This window comes from Neofelis nebulosa, chromosome 17 (assembly GCF_028018385.1).
Source record: "Neofelis nebulosa isolate mNeoNeb1 chromosome 17, mNeoNeb1.pri, whole genome shotgun sequence".
In the NCBI taxonomy this organism is placed as follows: Eukaryota; Metazoa; Chordata; class Mammalia; order Carnivora; family Felidae; genus Neofelis; species Neofelis nebulosa.
This window is the reverse complement of record NC_080798.1, coordinates 23066891-23085509: the sequence shown is the minus strand read 5'-3', so window position 1 is coordinate 23085509 and position 18619 is coordinate 23066891. Positions and strand designations below refer to the sequence as shown.

Sequence of the window (18619 nt, the reverse complement as noted above, 5' to 3'; positions counted from 1 at the left end):
CCCATTGTGATGTCTGGGCCCCATCAGAACTAAAGGCCATCAAAACACTAACATCTGTGGTCCTGATTCGTTCTCGGACTCACCGTTTGCTGAGGAATGGGTTACTAAGGGGGCTAAAAAGATCTGGCCGGAGATGTTGTAGCCCCACCAATAAAAGGCCTGAGGTTCTCACGACAAGCCCCCTACGGCAGTTCTATTCAGTGCCTTGCTGCCAGGAGAGGCCCAAGCGGGGGTGGGGGGCAAGACCCTGCAAAGAAATACGCCCCACCCTAGGAATCAGGGCGCTAGCGACCACAGGCGTGTTCGCATGGAATTGCAACACTTGCTTGAGGCCCGGGGACCTCAGCTCCCTCTAGAGAGGAGAACAGAGCTGGGAAACAACCGGCTTCCTCTGGAAACCCCTCTGGTTCCCAGGGCTGCGCACAGCTCCCCCCCCCCCCTCCCCGTACCTTGATGCTGTGTGGGTTCCCTGCTGCCTCGGGGCATGTACCTCGTCCCTGCTGTTCACCCTGCCCAGCACGGGAAGCCTCAGTGCAGAAAACTCAGCGGTGTCCCAAGAGACACTTTGCAGGTGGATGAGTGTCCTACAGGTGGGTCTTACCCTTCAGACCAGGCCTTTCCACGCGCAGTGAAAAAGAGATGATTTTCGCAGTGAAAAAGAGATGATTTTATGTGCTCCACAGGAAGGCAGTTTTTGTCATTTTGTTTCGCCTTTTGCTTAACGACTACCATTGCAGCAGTAATGTTTCTTTTTGTTCCTTCTTCCTAAATACTGAATATCTAAAGTCGCCACTTCTTTTTTTTTATTATTTTTTTTAATGTTTATTCATTTCTAAGAGACAGAGAGAGAGAGACAGCACGAACAGGGGAGGGGCAGAGAGAGAGCGAGACACAGAATCGGAAGCAGGCTCCAGGCTCCGAGCTGTCAGCACAGAGCCCGACGTGGGGCTTGAACCCACGAGCCGTGAGATCATGACCTGAGCCGAAGTCGGATGTTTAACCGACTGAGCCACCCAAGCACCCCATGAGATCATCACTTCTAATAGATATGAAGGGTATGAAGAACTGTGTAGCCACCATCGTGCTTGAGAGAGAACACAATGGCTTGTCCCCACCTCTCTTCCAATCCCCATCTTGGTGAACGCTCTCCTGAATCTTGTGTCTCTTGGGGATGGCTCCTGAACATTACCTCAGCCAGATGGGGATCTACTTACTTCAGTTTGGGCTGTTCCTGATTTCTATAAATGGATTCCTACTCTATATATTCTATATGACTTTTCTTTCTTCAACAATTTAATACATTTTTTATCTGAGAGGTTATATGCTTTTACTGTGGGATTGGGTAAAAACATACATAACCAGCGCATAAGCTCATGATTTCATGGATATTATTGCTAAATTAAATCTTTACATTAAAAATATGAGCTGAGTTAGATAAAAATATCAAGTAAATATTAGTACAGGTGGCAAATGGATATGGCAGAAAAAATGATGACATTGGAATGTGAATTAAATTCAGGAAACATGGTTTTAAGTAAAGACAGATACATCTAAAATTGCTCTGGATTTTTGGAAAAATTGCTCTGTTGTCCTTTATAAGCCTAGGCTCCCTGTCATAAGCCCTAACCGGGCACGAGGAGAAGGCGTTTGGGTCTATGCTTACTCCTTTCTAGCTTCAGGCCACTTTCAGCCAGCCAGCTGGGTGGCTTCTTGCCTCCCTGGTCTCTGTTTCCTGCTGGGAATGCCCCCAAAGAATGGCCCTCCTCCCAGCTCCTCAGTGCATGGCCCCAGGGCCAGCCTGTGCAACCCACCTTAGATCAAACTTTCTTTCCTGGTCTCTGCTATCGGGGTCCACTCACCCTCAGGCGGGAGACTGCATTCACGGCTCCATCCTTTACCATTCTCTATATCCACGTCCTCTGCCAAGTAACTTTGCAGGGCTAACTGCATATGTGGGAGCACTTAGCTCCCACTCTGTTCAGTGGCTGTGCTCCACCCAGAGCAGGAAACTCTTCCATGAGGGAATCAAGCATTTCCACATCTTCACAAACATGCCCCATAGCTGGGCCAGTATAACCCTGCCTAGCAGTGGGAAGAGGGGGCAGTGAGGGCAAATGGAGTCCTTTTTGCTCAGCCCAAGGAACAGAGGCGGCTAGCTCTGCTCCACAAACACCGTGGTCCCTCGCCACGCACTTCTCAGCAGACAGTCATGTCAGCGGGGACTGGAGCTGAGGCAGGACGAGAGCCTAGGGATGTGTTGTGTCCTGGGGATGCTGGGGGAGGCCTGGTGACATGTCCCTGCCCGGGACACAGAACCGGAATCCTCATGTCTGCCAAATTCTAGAGCCCTCTCTGTGTCACAGGTGGGTATTCTTTCTGGGCGACCCTCCAGCTCTCTGCCGGGCTCCTTGAAAATCACCCTCCTGATGTTAACATGGTGTTTCTGCCCAGGACGTCACGCCCCTGAGGGGGTTCAGCCTGTGCGTTGGGTGAGTTGAAGCTGACTTGTGTTATGGCTTCTCCTCTGCTGGGGTTCCACGTGAGCGCTTTATTTTGGCCACGCTTGTGCAGCCGTTTGGGTGTTCTGTCATGACTCTGCTCGTTTCTCCACAAGCAGAGGCAAAGTCACTTGCCAGGTTGGGAGCTTCTTGCTATTGTTCCACGTACCGGCTCTGTAAAGAAATGTGTGTGTTGTAGCACATTTTTGCCATATTATAGCCACCAAGCGTCCACTCCCTGGTCCCAATGACATTGATTTCCTCCTGGCGAATATCCTCCCTCTCACTGTGGGAACCAGAGGGGCCAAGGCCTCCTTTTCCCAGTCCTGAGACAACCGGACTTTGTCCTGGAACAGTGAGTTAGTGACACAGGCACTGATGGGGCGGCCGGATGCTCCCATGCTTGCTCTCTCGGGCAGAGGCAGCAGTGGCTGCTGGCCAGGCTTGTGTCTGTGTGAGCCACGCTGGAGTGGCATTCCTTCTGTTCACTGTCCCCCATCCCGCTCCCTCCCCACTCAGCCCTGCTAACCCTTTAGATGAGTGTTACCTATGTTTAAACTTCATCCAAACGGACTTACACAGTATGTGCCCCTGGGTCTCCCTTCTCCCATCCAGTGTCATGTCAGTTCATATGGTATTTTCATCAGAGCTGCCTATATAACTTGTGGGACTCACTGCAAAATGAAAATGCAGGACCCCTTGTTCAAAAATTAAGAATTTGAAGATGGTGACAATGGAGCATAAGTCCGGTCGAGGGCCCTTCGGAGTGCCTGTGGGACTATCACATGCTCCATGAAGCTGGCCCTGACTTCTGCTTGTCACCTATCTGCTTGTGGGTCTTTGGGGGCAGAAGCTGGTCTGATGGGGACGGTGTGGCTGCCATGAGTGGAGTATGGGAAAGCCAGTGTTTCTTCAGGACTTTTATACCCTTAACCCATCCGAGTCTCACAGAGGCCTTGAGGACTGCAGGGCTGGTGATCAGTATAAGCCTCAGGCCACTTCATAGATGCAGAGCTCAAACTAAAGATGCCACAGGACCACCCAAGTCCCACTGCGAGTGCAGGGCCTGAGACTTGCCCCAGGGTCCTCTGGTTCCAGAGAGCCCCCTCTTGCCATTAAACCATGCCCAGCCTTGCTCGAGTCCCTGCTATGTGCCAAGTGCTGGATTCATGAGAAAGGGAAGAAATCCTCCTTGTCCACAGGAATTTACAATCCAAGTGGAAAGCAAAGACAGGACTTACACACATGAAAAATTATTAACCAAAACATTTCTTCCTTCAAGGACGGGGGCTTATAGCTGCAAGAACTATGGGTGCTTTCTGTCTCTCCAAGCAAGAGGAAGGGGAGGTCTGTGGGAGGACAGGAGACTAAGGGCAGGCAGGTGTGGCCGTGACTCTGAAGACAGGGCCCCAGCCTGGCTCACACAATCTCAGTGCCTAGGACAAAGTGTGCTTAGCAGAGCTGGTCAAAGGCCAATCCCTGGATGTCCCAGGGGTGGAGGTGGGAGGGTCAGGCCCTCCGGTTCCCAAAGTGGGATGCAGGAAATTCACCCTCTGTGGTTCTAGAAATGTTCTATTTTCTTGATCTGGGAACTGGTTACGCAGGTATGCTGACTTCATGAAAATTCATCAAGCTATGCATAGGATTTATGCATTTTTCCGCAGGAACGTTGCACTTCAGTATCAGGTTAAGAGAAAATTTGTGAAAGGATCTGCATGTAGTTAAGGGAAATCTAGGGTGCTGTGTTTAACCCACCCTTGGGTGCTCAGAGAAGATTTCCTAGAAGAGGGTCTGAAAAATGTCCTGAGGGAGGGAGCAAACGGTGAGGGTGGGGCTGTTCCTGGCAAAGGGGATGCATGCCTGTGATTTGGGAGGTGAGCAATGCATGGCTGGGGAGAGCATGGGCTGGCGGGTAAGACTGGCTCTGCCTCAGAGCTTGAGGAGGTGGAGAGGACAAGAGACACAAAGGCTGGCGTGTGTGGGGCCTCCCAGGCCTGCCGAGTATGGGTTGCCATGAACGGTTGTGAGGGTTGTGAGCTTGAGACTCCAGTTGCAAGGGTGGGGTAGATGGGGTAGGAAATGGGAGGTAGGGAGATGACCCTGAAAAGGCCACCAGACTTTGCTAAGTGAGCAGTGATGGCAGCTGGGCCTGGGAGAGTGTAGAATAGGGAATGATCCCAGAGACTGCTTTTTCAAATGGTACATTTGGGGGATATAACAAGCGACCACAAGTTCTTTGACATTTGTCCCATCAAGAGATGGAGTCTAATTGCCCATCTCTAGCGTGTGCGCTGGCCTCAGTGACTTGTTAGTGATGAAGCGGATGAGGCTGAAGTGATGCTCAGTGACTTCTGGAGCCGGACGAGATAAGGCAGTAAAACTCCCACCTGGCTCCCCTTCCGAAGCTGGCCACCATGCTGTAAGGAAGCCGGGGCCCCAGGCAGGCATTCCAGCTGCCCACTCCGCTGACGTCCTGAGAGCTGCCCAGCTGACCCTGCCTCCCTCCAGAACTGTGCCTTATGCCACTACGTTTGGGTGGTTTGTTGGCAGCAAGAAAATGGCTCCCTTGATCGTCGGGCAGAATCAGCAGGGGAGCTTAAAAAATTCCCAACGCCCAGGCCAGATCCAAGCATTAATATTCTTTGGGGCTCCCAGTGTTCAGCCAAGGTTGAGAACCATTACTGTAGACCAAACCTAAGGCTTGAGCAAGGGTTAGCTTCAGGAGATGGCTTCCCATTTCACCCCCTCCCCCTCACCCAGCTTCCTTTTGTCCTTTTGGTTCTTGTCCCCCCCACACCCCCCAACTCCCATTTCCCTCTTTGGGCACATGAAAGTGAATCCTCTTATGCAGCAGGGAGGCTCCCAAGGCTGGGTGTGTTAATAGGATTGCCAGATAAAGTACAGGAGGCCCAGTTAGAGTTGAATTTCAGGTAAACAGTGAATTTGTTTTTAGTACACGTGTGTTCCAAATGGTACATGGCCACACTAGAAAATTATGTATTGTTATCTGAAATTCAAATTTTACTGAGTGTTCTATACTTTTATTTGTGAAATCTGGCAACCGGAAGCGTGAAGCTGGGTCAAGGTGATATTTGGCTTCACCTGGGGACATCTGTAGATTCCTGAGTCCCTCAACAGCAGGGTAGGATACACCTCAGGAATCCTCAGGTCACTTCCCTTGTTAGAGGAAAGTGAGGCCCCAAAACAGGAAGTAATAAACCCAAAACAGGCTGTCCTTGATTTGCATGATATTGTCTAACCAAACCCACGCATATTGGCGAATGTATCAACATTTGCATGCAGGTTTTTATGTCAACGTAGATTTTTAGATCTGCTGGGGGATGTCTGGGAATATGATTGCTGGGTTGTATGGTAAGTCTATGTTTAATTTTGTGCAAAAGTACCAAACTGTCTTCCAGAGAGGCTGCACCATTTTACATTCTCACCAGCAATAAGAGAGAGTTCCTTTGCTCCATAGCTTAGCCAGCAGTTGGTGTTGTCTCTTGTTTGGATGGTAGCCATTCTAACAGGTATGTAGTAGTGTCTCGTTGTTATTTTAATTTGCATTTCCCCATTGACAAATTATGTTGAGCATCTTTTTATATGCTTATTTGCCATCTGTATATCTTTGGTGAAATGTCCAGATCTTTTGCCCATTTTTAAATTGGGCTGTTTTCTTATTGTTGAGTTTTAAGAATTCTTTATATACTCTAGATACAAGTCCTTTTTCAGACATATTGTTTGCAAATATTTTCTCCCAGTCTGTAGTTTGTTTTTTTCTCAACCTCTTAGCAGTATATTTTGCAAATGTTTTTAACTTTGATAAAGTACAATCCACCAATTTTTTCATTGCCAAAATCAAGGTCACACGGATTTTTTTTCTTATGTTTCCTTCTAGAAGTTTTATAGGTTTGTATTTTGCATTTAAGTCTGTGATCTATTATGAGTTAATTTTGTGCAAAATATGAGGTATGAATAGAGCTTTTTTTTTTTTTTTTTTTTTTTGCAAATAAACATCTAATTGTTCTGGCATCATTTATTAGAGAAACTATTCTTTCTCCACTGAACTGCCTTTGCACCTTTGTAAAAACTCAGTTGCTTATATTTGTACTTGACTATTTCCGGGCTCTCTATTTGCCCCATTGATGTGTGTCTATCTCTTTGCTATTATCACATTGTTGGGATTCCTGTAGCTTTACAGCACAATATACTACCATACACAATATACAGCACAATATATAATAGCATAGCTTTGAATTCAGGTATGTGAGTGTTTTTCGCTATGAGAGACCTACTTAAATGCACGTAAGAAGGTTGAAAGGAACCAGGGTCTTCTCAGATTGCTGCAGGCCAGCAGGTCACCTGCTGTCCCCAGAGTGGTACTGGGCTGAATCAAGAGCAGCTGATCCTCTTGGGGGACCTGCTTTCAGCCTCATGGCCCAGCATCCTCGAAGCCTTCCGTGCCTTTGTATCACTCTCCACTCTCTGCAGGCCTGTCTCAGCACCTCTGGCCCCAGCACTCTAGCTTACCCTCAACATGGGCCTCTCACAAACAACTGAGAGCTGTGTTTTTGGCTAGCACACAGTTTTGTTTTATTTCTTAAAGTTGAATTAGTTGCTGATATTTTCACATTGGGTGATTTCACAAAGAAGTCCAGAAATCTGGCTTCTCCTGGGCCTGAATCCCATGAGTCGGCTGGAGCTAAGTAGCAGTAGGTCCCTTGGGTGAACTGGATCTCTAGTATGCCAGCCCCTCCAGCCCCCTTTGCTCAATTATGTAAGAGGGTCTGTCCCCTGCAGATCTCTAAGTGTATAATCTCTGGTCTCAGGCTTCAGGATTCCAGTCTGACAGAGAAAGCCAAGCAGTACAGTCAGTTGAGACATCTACCCCACAGAAACTGGGCAGTGGAGTGTGGCAGCCAGGTCTTTGACCAGAGGAATTTAATGACCAAGGCCCAGCTGATATGCTTGAAAGCCACTGCAAAGGCCATGCTTCCCATCTTATCACTGGGCATGGTGGGTATACTAAGTCAGGCCTGTTCCTGGGAGGCAGAGGACTCCTTTGATGGCCATCTTCAGCATGAAGGCTCCTCAAACCAGCCTTGTTGAACTTTCCTTAGAACTGCATTGCAATCTTAGATGCTTTTCCCCAAATTTCCTTTCTTCCTTCACTTGGCCTTGAGACCTACACTATGGGCCAAAGTTCTTACAACTTATGGCCCCCCTCCCCATTTTCCCTCACAGGTGTTTCTCTTATAAATTTTGTACATGTTGGTCTTGTTCGGGCATCTGCTTCTCAGAAAACCAGGTCTAACACAGGGGTGGGCGTCACTCAGCAGGTATGAAAGAAGCAGATTCTTGGAGAAGGGGCTCTGGCTATGGTTAAGGCAGAGACCTTGACCAACAGGCTCACCCCACCCTGTCCTTTGCTGGTAAAATGATAGAATTAAATAGGACCACAAATCTCCCCAGTCCCATCGTGGCTTCTCTCTCCCCTCATACTGGTACCCTTCTGAGTCAGAAAGGCTCAGAGAAACCTCAGGGCCTGAGGTAGGCAGTGGAAGGGGGGTGCACAGCCATCAAGCCTAAAGTCCCAATTTGCCAACTAAATGACCCAACTAACCATCTTTACCAAACTCCTGTGAGTACACAAGGTGTCACAGACATTTGCTTGATTTTTGGTCACCCAGCATCCCTCCCTCCTCTTTTGGTACCGGTGCCTGAGTTTTGGGGGCATGTGGGGCTGGGCGTCAGTCCAGCTTTTGCTGTTTTTCAGCCCCATGATTGGTTCAGGACAGGGCATGTGACCTAGTTCAGAGAGAATGAGATACCCTGAGGCTTTTGCTGGGAAAACTGGGAGACTGATGTTTCTCTTTCTTACTCAGAGCAGGCAGAGGTCCCCGCTTGACCCTAGAAGTTGGGAGTCTGGAGCTCCCAGACACCTGAGAATGATGTAGATGCAGTAAAAGGCAGGGCCCTGAGAAGAGAAAGCAAGCTCCGTTGTTGTTGTTTAGGACTCTTAATCAAGCCCAGCTGAAAGCTGAACCACTCCTGAACTTTTCAGAGTTGAGAGCCAATAAACTGTCTTTTAAATGAAGGCAGTTTGCAACAGATTTGCACCTTAATAAATTCTAATTGACATAGGCATTTGATCATCCACTAAATGGGTCATTTAGGACTCTCATCTTTCTTCTTCTGGTATTATCACTTGAGGGTCGGCTAACTTCTACATCAGGGAAAAAGTAGGTTAAAAAATTTTTTTTCTGAAAAGGTGAGGAATATCCAGGCTCCTGGGGGCCAGCAGCTCTTGTTGAAGGGCTGGAGCTTGCAGTGGGCATTTGAGGCTTTGCCTGTATAGCTTCCTCTCCTATGTTTTCAGATGTTCTCTGGGGAGACACCTTCTCCTACCCATACTCGTTATGTTTAGAATGGAGTTGGGGGGCGCCTGGGTGGCGCAGTCGGTTAAGCGTCCGACTTCAGCCAGGTCACGATCTTGCGGTCCGTGAGTTCGAGCCCCGCGTCCGGCTCTGGGCTGATGGCTCGGAGCCTGGAGCCTGTTTCCGACTCTGTGTCTCCCTCTCTCTCTGCCCCTCTCCCGTTCATGCTCTGTCTCTCTCTGTCCCAAAAATAAATAAAAAACGTTGGAAAAAAAAAAAAGAATGGAGTTGGTCCATTCCTTCCTCTTGGGCTCTAGGCGTGGGCAATTAAGCCAGCCAATTTAGGAGGAAAGAGGTACCTTCCTCCCCCTGAGATTGCTCAATAAGTACAATGATGGTTAGGAATGTTGGGAGCCTCCACGTGTAAGGAAACTTCAGAGGAAAGCTGATGCAGAAGAAAGCACAAAGAAGAGGAGAAAGACATATCCGTGATGCTCCTGGGTGTAGCCTTATCTGAAACTAACTTTCTGTAACTGAACTTTTCAGTTACATGAGGAAACAAAGCCCGTTGTTGTTTTTTTTTTTCTTTCAGGGGGAAAATATAACATAAAATATATTATTTTAGCCATCTCTATACAATTCAGTGGCATTGGGTACCGCAATGTTGTGTAACATTTAACCAATGTTGTGTCACCACTCGTTCTAGAACTTTTATTACTCCCAACAGAAAAATTCTGTAACCATTAGGCAATGGCCCCCCTCTCCCATCCCCCAACCAGGTCTTGGTGACTTCTAATCTAATTTATGTCTCCATCAATCGACCTGCTTTAGGTACTTCATATAAGTGGAATAATACAATATTTTTACCTTTGCATCTGGTTTATTTCACTTGGGTTTTCATAATTTCATATTAATTTTATATTACTTTATGCTTTCAAGACTCATCAATGTTGTAGCATGGATCAGAACTTAATTCCTCTTTATGATGACTGAGTAACGTTCATATGCATATATATACGCACAAAATATATATACACACCACATTTTGTTTATCCACTTATCTGTTGAGGGAAACTTGGATTTTTTTCACTTTTTGGCTGCTGTGAGTAATGCTGCTACGAACACAGATGTATTTGTTTATTTGTTTTTGGTTCTTTGGGGTATATGTCGAGGAGTGAAACTATTTGTTCATACGATCTTTTTGAGAAATTGCCAAACTTTCCCACGGCAGCTATAGCATTTTACATTCCCACCAGCAATGAAAGAGTGTTCCAATTTCTCTACATGCTTGCCAACACTTGTTTTTTCCTCTTTCCTTCCTTTCTTCTTTCCCTCCCTCCTTCCCTCTCCTCATCCACGTCGTCCTCCTTCTTCTTCATATTTGTCCTAGAGGCCATGAAACAGTATCTCATTGTGGTTTAGACTTGCATTCCCTAATGGTTAGGGTCATTGAGCAACTTTTCACGTGTCTATTGGACATTTGTACATCTTTTTTCGAGAATTGTCTTTTCAAGTCCTTTCCTCATTTTTGAATTGTTTTCTTTTTTGTTGTTGTGGTCGAGTTGTAGGAGATATATCTTTCTATGTATCTATATATAAATATAAATATATATAATAAATATATATAAATATAGAAATAGAGATAGATAAATATAGAGTTAGATATTCTTCATATTAAACCCTCATAAGATACATGATTTGTAAATATTTCTTCCTTGTGTTATATTTCCATTCTCTTGAAAGTGTCATTTGATGCATAAAAGTTTTTAATAAGTTTTAATGAAGTCAAATATACTTATATTTTTCTTTTGCTGCCTGTGCTTTTAGTGTCATATTTAAGAAATTGCCAATTCCAAAATCATGAAGATTTTCCCTTATGACTTCTTCTAAGAGTTTTAAAGTTTTAGGTCTTTTGTTTAGGTCTGATTCATTTTGAGTTAATTTTTGTATATGGTATAAGGTAAGGGATCAATGTCATCGCATTGCATGTGGATATCCAGTGTCCTTAGTACTATTTGTTGATGTGACTGTTCTTTACCTATTGAATGATCTTGGAACTCTTGTCAAAAATCAATTCACCATATATGGGAGGGTTCATTTTGGGGCTATTCATTCAATTCCATTAGTCAATGTGTTTATCCTTACGCTAGTAACAGTGTTTTGATTAACATAGATTTGAAGTAAGTTTTGAAATCAGGAAGTGTGAGACTTTTCCAACTTTGATCTTCCTCAAGATTGTTTCAACTATTGAGGGTCCCTTGTAATTCCACATAAATTTTAGGATGGGTTTTTGTACTTCTGCAAAATATGACACTGGGATTTGATAGGGATTGCTTCAAATCTATAGACTGCTTTTAGGAGCACTGTTTATTAATCTGCTTGGGCTGCTATCACAAAATACCACAAAATGGGTGGTTTAAGCAATAGGAATTTATTTTCTCATAGTTTGGGAAGTTAGAAGTCCATGATCAAGGTAATGATCAAGCAAGTTCAGTTTCTGCTAAAAGATTTTTTCCTAACTTATGGATGACAGCTTTTCACTGTGTCCTCACTTGGCCTTTCCTTAGTGTGTGTGTGGAGAGAATGAGTTTTCTGGTGTCTCTTCTTATAAGGACACTGATCCTATTGGATCAGGCCTTATTATTTTTGTTTTTTAAATTTTTTAATGTTTATTTATTTTTGAGAGAGAGAGACAGAGTGCAAGCAGGGGAGGGGAAGAGAGGGAGACACAGAATTCAAAGCAGGCTTCTGGCTCTGAGCTGTCAGCACAGAGCCCAACATGGGGCTCAAACCCACAAACCATGAGATCATGACCTGAGCCAAAGTCAGGCGCTTAACCAACTGAGCCACCCAGGCACCCCACAGGACTTATTTTTATTATGTCACTTAACCTTAATTACTTCCACAAAGGACCTATCTCCAAATATAGTATATTGAAGGTTATAGCTTCAATATATGAATTTTGGGGAAACATTCCATCCATAACAGTTCTCCTCTTAGCATTATTAAGTCTTCCAACCCATGAACGTAAATATCTTTCCATTTATTTGTGTTTTCTTTAATTTATTGCAAGAATGTCTTGTAGTTTTTAGTGCACAATTTTTTATGCCTCCTTAGTTTAATTCATTACTAAATATTTTTTATGCTAGTACAAGTGAGATTTTTAAAAATTTCCCTTTCAGATTGTTCATTGCTAGTGTATAGAAATGTAACTGATGTTCGTGTGTTGATTTTGTATCCAGTGACTTTGTTGACTTTGTTGCTCTAAGCTATTTTTTGTGTGTAGATTCTTTATGGTTTTCTATATATAAAATCATATCATCTACTGAAAGAAATAATTTTTTTGTTCTCTTCCAATTTGGCTTCCTTTTATTTCTTTATCTTGCTTAATTGCTTTGGCTAGAACTTCCAATACTATGTTAAATAGAAGTGGTAAAAGCAAACATCTCTTTCTTGTTCCTGATCTTAGAGGAAAAACTTTGGCTTTTACCCTTGAGTATGTTACCTATGCGTTTTTCATATATGGCCTTTATAATGCTGAGGTTTCTTTCTATTACTAGTTTATTGGTTTTTTTAGTCATGAAAAGGTGTTGGGTTTTATCAAGTGCTATTTCTGCATCAATTTGGATTATCATGTGTTTTGTTTTCCTTTGTTCTATTAATGTGGTATATTACATCGGTTGATTTTCATATGGTGAAACAACTTTGTATTCCTGGGATAAATTCTGCATAGTCATGGTATATAATCTTTATAATATGCTGTTGAACTTGTGTGTTCATATTTTGTTGAGGATTTTTGCATTTATATTCATAAGGACTTTAGCCTATTGTTTTCCTTTTTTCCCCCAATATTTATTTATTTTGAGAGAGAGAGAGAGTGACGAGGGGGTGCAGAGAGAGAGGAAAGAGAGAATCCCAGGAGAGCCTGACATGGGGCTCTATCCCACAGATGATGGGGCTCTATCCCCAGATCATGACCTGAACTGAAACCAAGAGTAGAACACTTAACCCACTGAACCACCCAGGCACCCTTATAGTTTTCTTTCCACCAGTGTCTTAGTGACCTCATAGAATGCATTCCTTCTTCAATGTTTTGGAAAAGTTTAAGCAGAATTGATGACTATTTTTTAAATGTTTTGTAGAATTCACCTTTGAAACCATTTGTTCTGTATTTTTCTTTGTTGGTAGGATTAATGATTCATTCTTCTTACTTGTTAATAGCCTTTTTATAATTTTCTATTTTTCCTTGAGTTAGTTTTGTTTGTATTTTTCTAGGAATTTTCCCATTTCATGTAGACTTATCCAATTTGTTGCATATAATTGTTCATAGTATTTCTGTAAAATAGCTAGTAATATCCTATTTTAATTTCTGGTTTTGAAAATTTGAGTCTCTCTTTTTCTTAATCTAGTAAAGGTTTGTCAATTTCATCGATATTTATCTGAGAATAAATTTTGGTTTCATTAATTTCCTCTGTTGTTTTTTATTCTCTGTTTCTCCCTCATGTAATCTTTGTTATTTCTTCCTTATGCTAGCTTTGGGTTGCTTGCTTTTCTTTCTAGTTCCTCGGTGTATACAGTTAGGTTATTGATATATTAGTTTGCTAGGGCCACCATAACAAAATACCATAGGCTTGGTGACTTAAACAGCAGACATCTATTTTTTCATAGTTCTGGAGGATATAAGTCCAAGATCAAGGTGTGACTAGGTTGGTTAACACTGAGGCCCCTCTCTTGGGCTAGCAAATGGCTGCCCTCTTGCTGCCCCTTCACATGGTCATCCCTGTGTGTGCACGTGTCCCTTGTGTCTCTACATATTCCCTGCTATTTTTTTAATGTTTAGTTTTGAGAGGGAGGGGAGAGGCAGAAAGAGAGAGAGAGAGAGAGACAGAGAATCTGAAGCAGGTTCCACACTGTCAGCGCAGAGCTGACACCTGTCTGTAACTCACCAACCAGAAGGTCATGATTTGAGCTAAAGTCAGATGCTTAAACGACTGAGCCACCAAGCTCTCTTCTAAATATCCCCTTCTTATAAGGACACCAGCCAGATTGGATTAGGGCCCACTCAGATGGCCCTTTTAATGTATTCATTTTAACATATTCACCTTTCAAAGCCCTGTCTGCAGACATAGTCACATTCTGAGGTACTAGGGGTTAGGACCTCTATGTGCGAATTTGAAGGGGTGACAGTTCAGCCCGTATCACCATTCTTTTACTTTCAATTCTTTTGTGTCTTTCAATCTAAAGTGAATTTCTTGTAAATAGCATGTAGATCAATCATTTAAAAAAATCCATTCTACCAATCTTTGTTTTAATTGTACTGTTTAATCCATTTACATTTAAAGAAATTGTTGGTAAAGAAGGACTTAGTTCTGCCATTTTTGTGTGTGTGCTTTTTTTTGTTCAATTCCTACATTTTTTATTATTAGATTATTTTATAGTGTATTGCTTTGATTCCCTTTTTTCCTTGTATGTATATATTTCAGTTATTGTAGTAGTAGTTCCCTTGTGAAATATAATTAACATTTTGAACTTATAACATCCTAGTTTGAATAACACCAATTTAGTTTCAATAGTATACAAACACTGTGCTCCTATACAGTTTTGTCCTTCTCCCTTTATATTGTTATTGTCCCAGATCACATTCCTATACATCGTGTGTCCCTTAGCATAGATTTATAATTACTGTTTTATACATTTGCCTTTTAAATTGTAGTTGAAAATAGAGGAATTACAAACCAAACCTGCGGTAATACTGGTTTTTATATTTACCTGCGTAGTCACTACTTTTTTAAATTTTTATCAAAAACATTTTTTTTCTTAGTCACTACTTTTATCAGTGTTCTCTATTTCTCATATGACTTTGAGTTCTTGTCTGGTGTTCTCTCATTTCAGTCCAATAGATTCACTTTAGCAATTCTTGTGAAGCAAGTCTACTAGTAATGAACTCCTTCAGTTTTTATTTATCTGGAAATGTTTTAATTTCTCCTTCATTCTTGATAGTTCATCTAAGAAAGAATTCTTCATTGAGAGGTTGTTTTTTCCTTTCGGAACTGAATATGCCCTTTGGCCTCCATGATTTCTTTTTTCTTTTTTAAAACAGGAGGTGCTTTTTTTGTTTTTATTTTTTTGTTTTAGTAAAGAGCGAGACTATGAGCAGGGAGAGGGATGGAGGGAGAGAGAGACAATCTTAAGCAAGCTCCATGCTCAGTGTAGAGCCTGATGCAGAGCTCAGTCCCATGAGTCTGGGATCATGACCTGATCCCAACCAACTGAGCCACCCATGTGCCATGGCCTACGTGATTTCTGATTAGAAATCAGCTGTTAATCTTGCTGAGTATTCCTTGTATGTGACAAGTTACTTGTCACTTGTTGCTTCTAAGATTGTCTTTTTTTGTGTGTTTTGACAATTGGATTATAATGTGTCTCAGTTCTTTTTTTTTTAATTTTTTTTTTAATGTTTATTTATTTTTGAGACAGAGAGAGACAGAGCATGAATGGGGGAGGGTCAGAGAGAGGGAGACACAGAATCTGAAACAGGCTCCAGGCTCTGAGCTGTCAGCACAGAGCCCGACGCGGGGCTCGAACTCACGACTGCGAGATCATGACCTGAGCCGAAGTTGGCCGCTTAACAGACTGAGCCACCCAGGCGCCCCATAATGTGTCTCAGTTCTACACATCTCTTTGAGTTTATCTTGCTTGAAGTTCCTTAGGCCTCTTGGATGTATGTATTCAAATCTTTCATCAAATTTAGGAAGTTTTCAGCCATTATTTTTTCAAAAATTTTTTGTCCCTTTCTGTCTCCTCCTGGAACTCCTCTTGTGCATACTGTTGGTATTCTCAGTGGTGTCCCCCAGGCTCATAGGGTCGGTTCATATCTCCTTTTTTTTTTCTTTCTTTACCTGACTAATTTTGAGTGCCTTATATTCAAAGTTTTTTGATATTTCTTCTGCCAGCTCAAAGCCTTTTGGCTCCTGTAGTGAATTTATTATTTTATTTTTTATTTATTGTATTTTTCAGCTCTAGGGTTTCTATTTTGTTCCTTTTCATAATTTTGATCTCTTTTTTGCCATTCCCTATTTGTTCATAATTTTTTTTGTGTGGTTTCCTTTAGTTCTTTGTCTATGATTTCCTTCAGCTTATTAAGCATATTTAAGATAGTTGATTTAATGTCTTTGACTAATATTTCCAATGTTTGGGGTTCCTTAGGGATGGTTTCTAATTATTATTTTTTTTTTTCTGCGAATTGGCTTTACATACTTGTTTTTTGGTATGTTTTGTATTGTTTGTTGAGGACTGGACATTTTGAGTATTAGTATGTGAACTCTGGAAATCCGATTTTCCTGCTCCTCAGGGATTGCTGATTTTTGCTTGTTGAAGTTTGCTGTCATCTCTTTAGTGATTTTTCCAAACTATTTTTCAAAGTGTATTCCTTGGAACGTGTGGTCATTGAAGTTTTTATTCTGTTATCTCTACAGCCAGCCAGTGACTTGAAGATTTTCTTAAAAAAAAAAAAAAAAAAAGTCTGTCCCTTTAAATCTTCCAATAGATGCTGTCAGGGGAAATTGCTACAGTTCTAGAAGGCCAGTCTCCACCTGTCTCTCAGGGAGCTGGTAGACTGACCGAAATGTTCTGGAGGACAAGGACCTTACTGCTCACACTGGCATCAGCCAACCACTCCAGGAATGGTGGCCGCTAATCCCACAGCTGCATGGTGGGGTGCGGGCTGAGGAATGGGGCATGGCAGCTGGTTCTCACCCCTCCCCACCCCTACCAACAGTTGGTGACCTTTTCCTTTATCATGCACTCTCCTGGTTTTTTAAAGTTCAAGTTCCAGGGTTTCAATATTGTTGACTCTGTGAGTGTTCCGTTTCCAACTGACAGTTGTTTTTGTTTGTTTGGTTTTTAGGGTTATTTATTTATTTTGAGAGAAAGAGAGAGGGAGAGAGAGAAGGGGAGGAGCATAAAGAGAGGAAGAGAGAGGATCCTAAGGAGGCCCTGCGATGTCAGCGCCATCGCTGAGCCCCTCTTGGGGCTTGAACTCACGAACCATGAGATCAAGACTGAGGTGAAACCACGAGTTGGACACTCAACCGACCGAGCCACCCAGTGACTGCTCTGACAGTTGTTTTGATGAAGGGACTGATCCCTAGGGCCTTCACTCCACCATTTTGCCTCATGCCCTTCTGAATCCCTCCTTTTAAATTTTTGGTTTTTTCCATAACTCACTTTGAGTTTCTATTACTGGCATCTGAGAGATGGCAACAACTGTAGCAACTGCCATGCTTGGTGCTATGTATTTTTCAGACTTAAAGATGATTTCATCCCTTTCTTTGGAGGGGAGGCTGAAGTGTACAGAAAAACCATATACAACAAGGATTCGAGTGATCAGTGACAACCCTAAGGATAAGCAGATGAAGTACCAGGGGAACTTCATGGAAGGGATGATTTTTTGACCTTGGGGTTAAGGATGAACCTCCTATAGAATTAAAAGAACCTCATCTAAGGTCTTTGGCCCTCCGTTGACTCCAAGATCCACAGACAGTTCTGGTCCCTGCCTTGATCACCTCCTGCTTCTCATGCACAAGGGAGGGCCTAAACATGGAAGGGGGTCAATAATTTTTGCTGAAATTTAACTTTGTTTTATTGAAGGTGTTTTGGGGTGGCTGATGTTCACCTGGATGAGTGATTATAATTTGAAGGATTTTAGATGGATAGAGGAAGTTTTCACTGTCAGCTTTTATACTTGTGATCACCATCATTCTTCAAGCCAACCCTGAGGCAGGTATAGCTCTAAGACTTGTTGTACAGGAGAATGAAACTCAGCAGGTTAAGGGTCTTGCCTAAGACTTGTCAGCAGGCAAGTGGCAGAGTTGGGACCATAGCTTGGGTCTGTCTGGGTTTTACAGTTCAAGTTCTTCTGCTGTTACTTCTGAGAGCTCTTAGGACTGAGTGGAGGAAGCAGCAAATGTTCATGGAATGTCAACCAAGTCCCTGTTTTCATGGAGCTGGTGTTCTACTGTGAAGAGATGGTAACTAGTATAGAAGCAGATAAAATTGGTAATCCTAAAAAGGGATAAGTGCTATGAAGAAAATTTAAAAAGTGAGGTGCTGGAGGATGCTTGGAGGAGAGGGGAGGGTCTTCTACAGACAGGATATCAGGGAAGCTTTTTTATTTGAATCGAGGCCTGAGTGATGCAAAGGAGTAGACCATGCAACAATCCAGCAGAAGTATTGCAGGCAGCAAGATCAGCCAGTGCCAAGACCCCAAGGCAGGAGAAGAGCGAAACCATTATGGTTGGTATGAGTGGCAAGGGGGCTTGCAAGGCAGTTAGAAAGGTGGGTCAGATATAATACAGAATTCTAGTAGGACATCTGGATTTTATTCTAGTTGCAGTGAGAATTCATGGAGGGCTCAAGCAGGGAGAGTGATATGATCTGGTTATTTTTAAAAGCTCCTTCAGGCTGCTGAGCTGAAAATAGATTGGGGGTATATGAATCAGAATCTTTGGCTGCTGGTGACATAAAATATGATGCAAACTGCCTTAATCCGTCAGAAAATTTACTGGCCTCTTTAACCAGAAGTGCAGAGGTAGTGTAGACTTCAGAGCTGGCTGATTCAGCCCTGAATCCAGTGCTGGGATATAGTCAAGAACTCAAGTTCTGTCTCTTGGCTCTGCTGACCACAGACTCAACTTCACCGTGAGGCTAAGAGGTGTCCGGGTGGTTTTACTAGAGCTGAAATAC

At 43.0% G+C, this 18619-nt stretch overlaps 1 protein-coding gene across 2 annotated transcripts in view; it reads left to right on the top strand.

Annotated features, from left to right (window-relative positions):
* Nucleotides 1–2378: 2378 nt before the first annotated feature.
* URI1 (URI1 prefoldin like chaperone) overlaps nucleotides 2379–18619 on the top strand; it is a 125936-nt gene continuing 109695 nt past the window's right edge. The window contains exon 1 of one of the 2 annotated variants that reach the window (XM_058708179.1): nucleotides 2379–2489. The gene's annotated coding sequence lies outside the window, so the exon portion shown is untranslated. The remainder of the gene's footprint in view (nucleotides 2490–18619) is intronic. The other variant, XM_058708180.1, reaches the window with a different exon arrangement.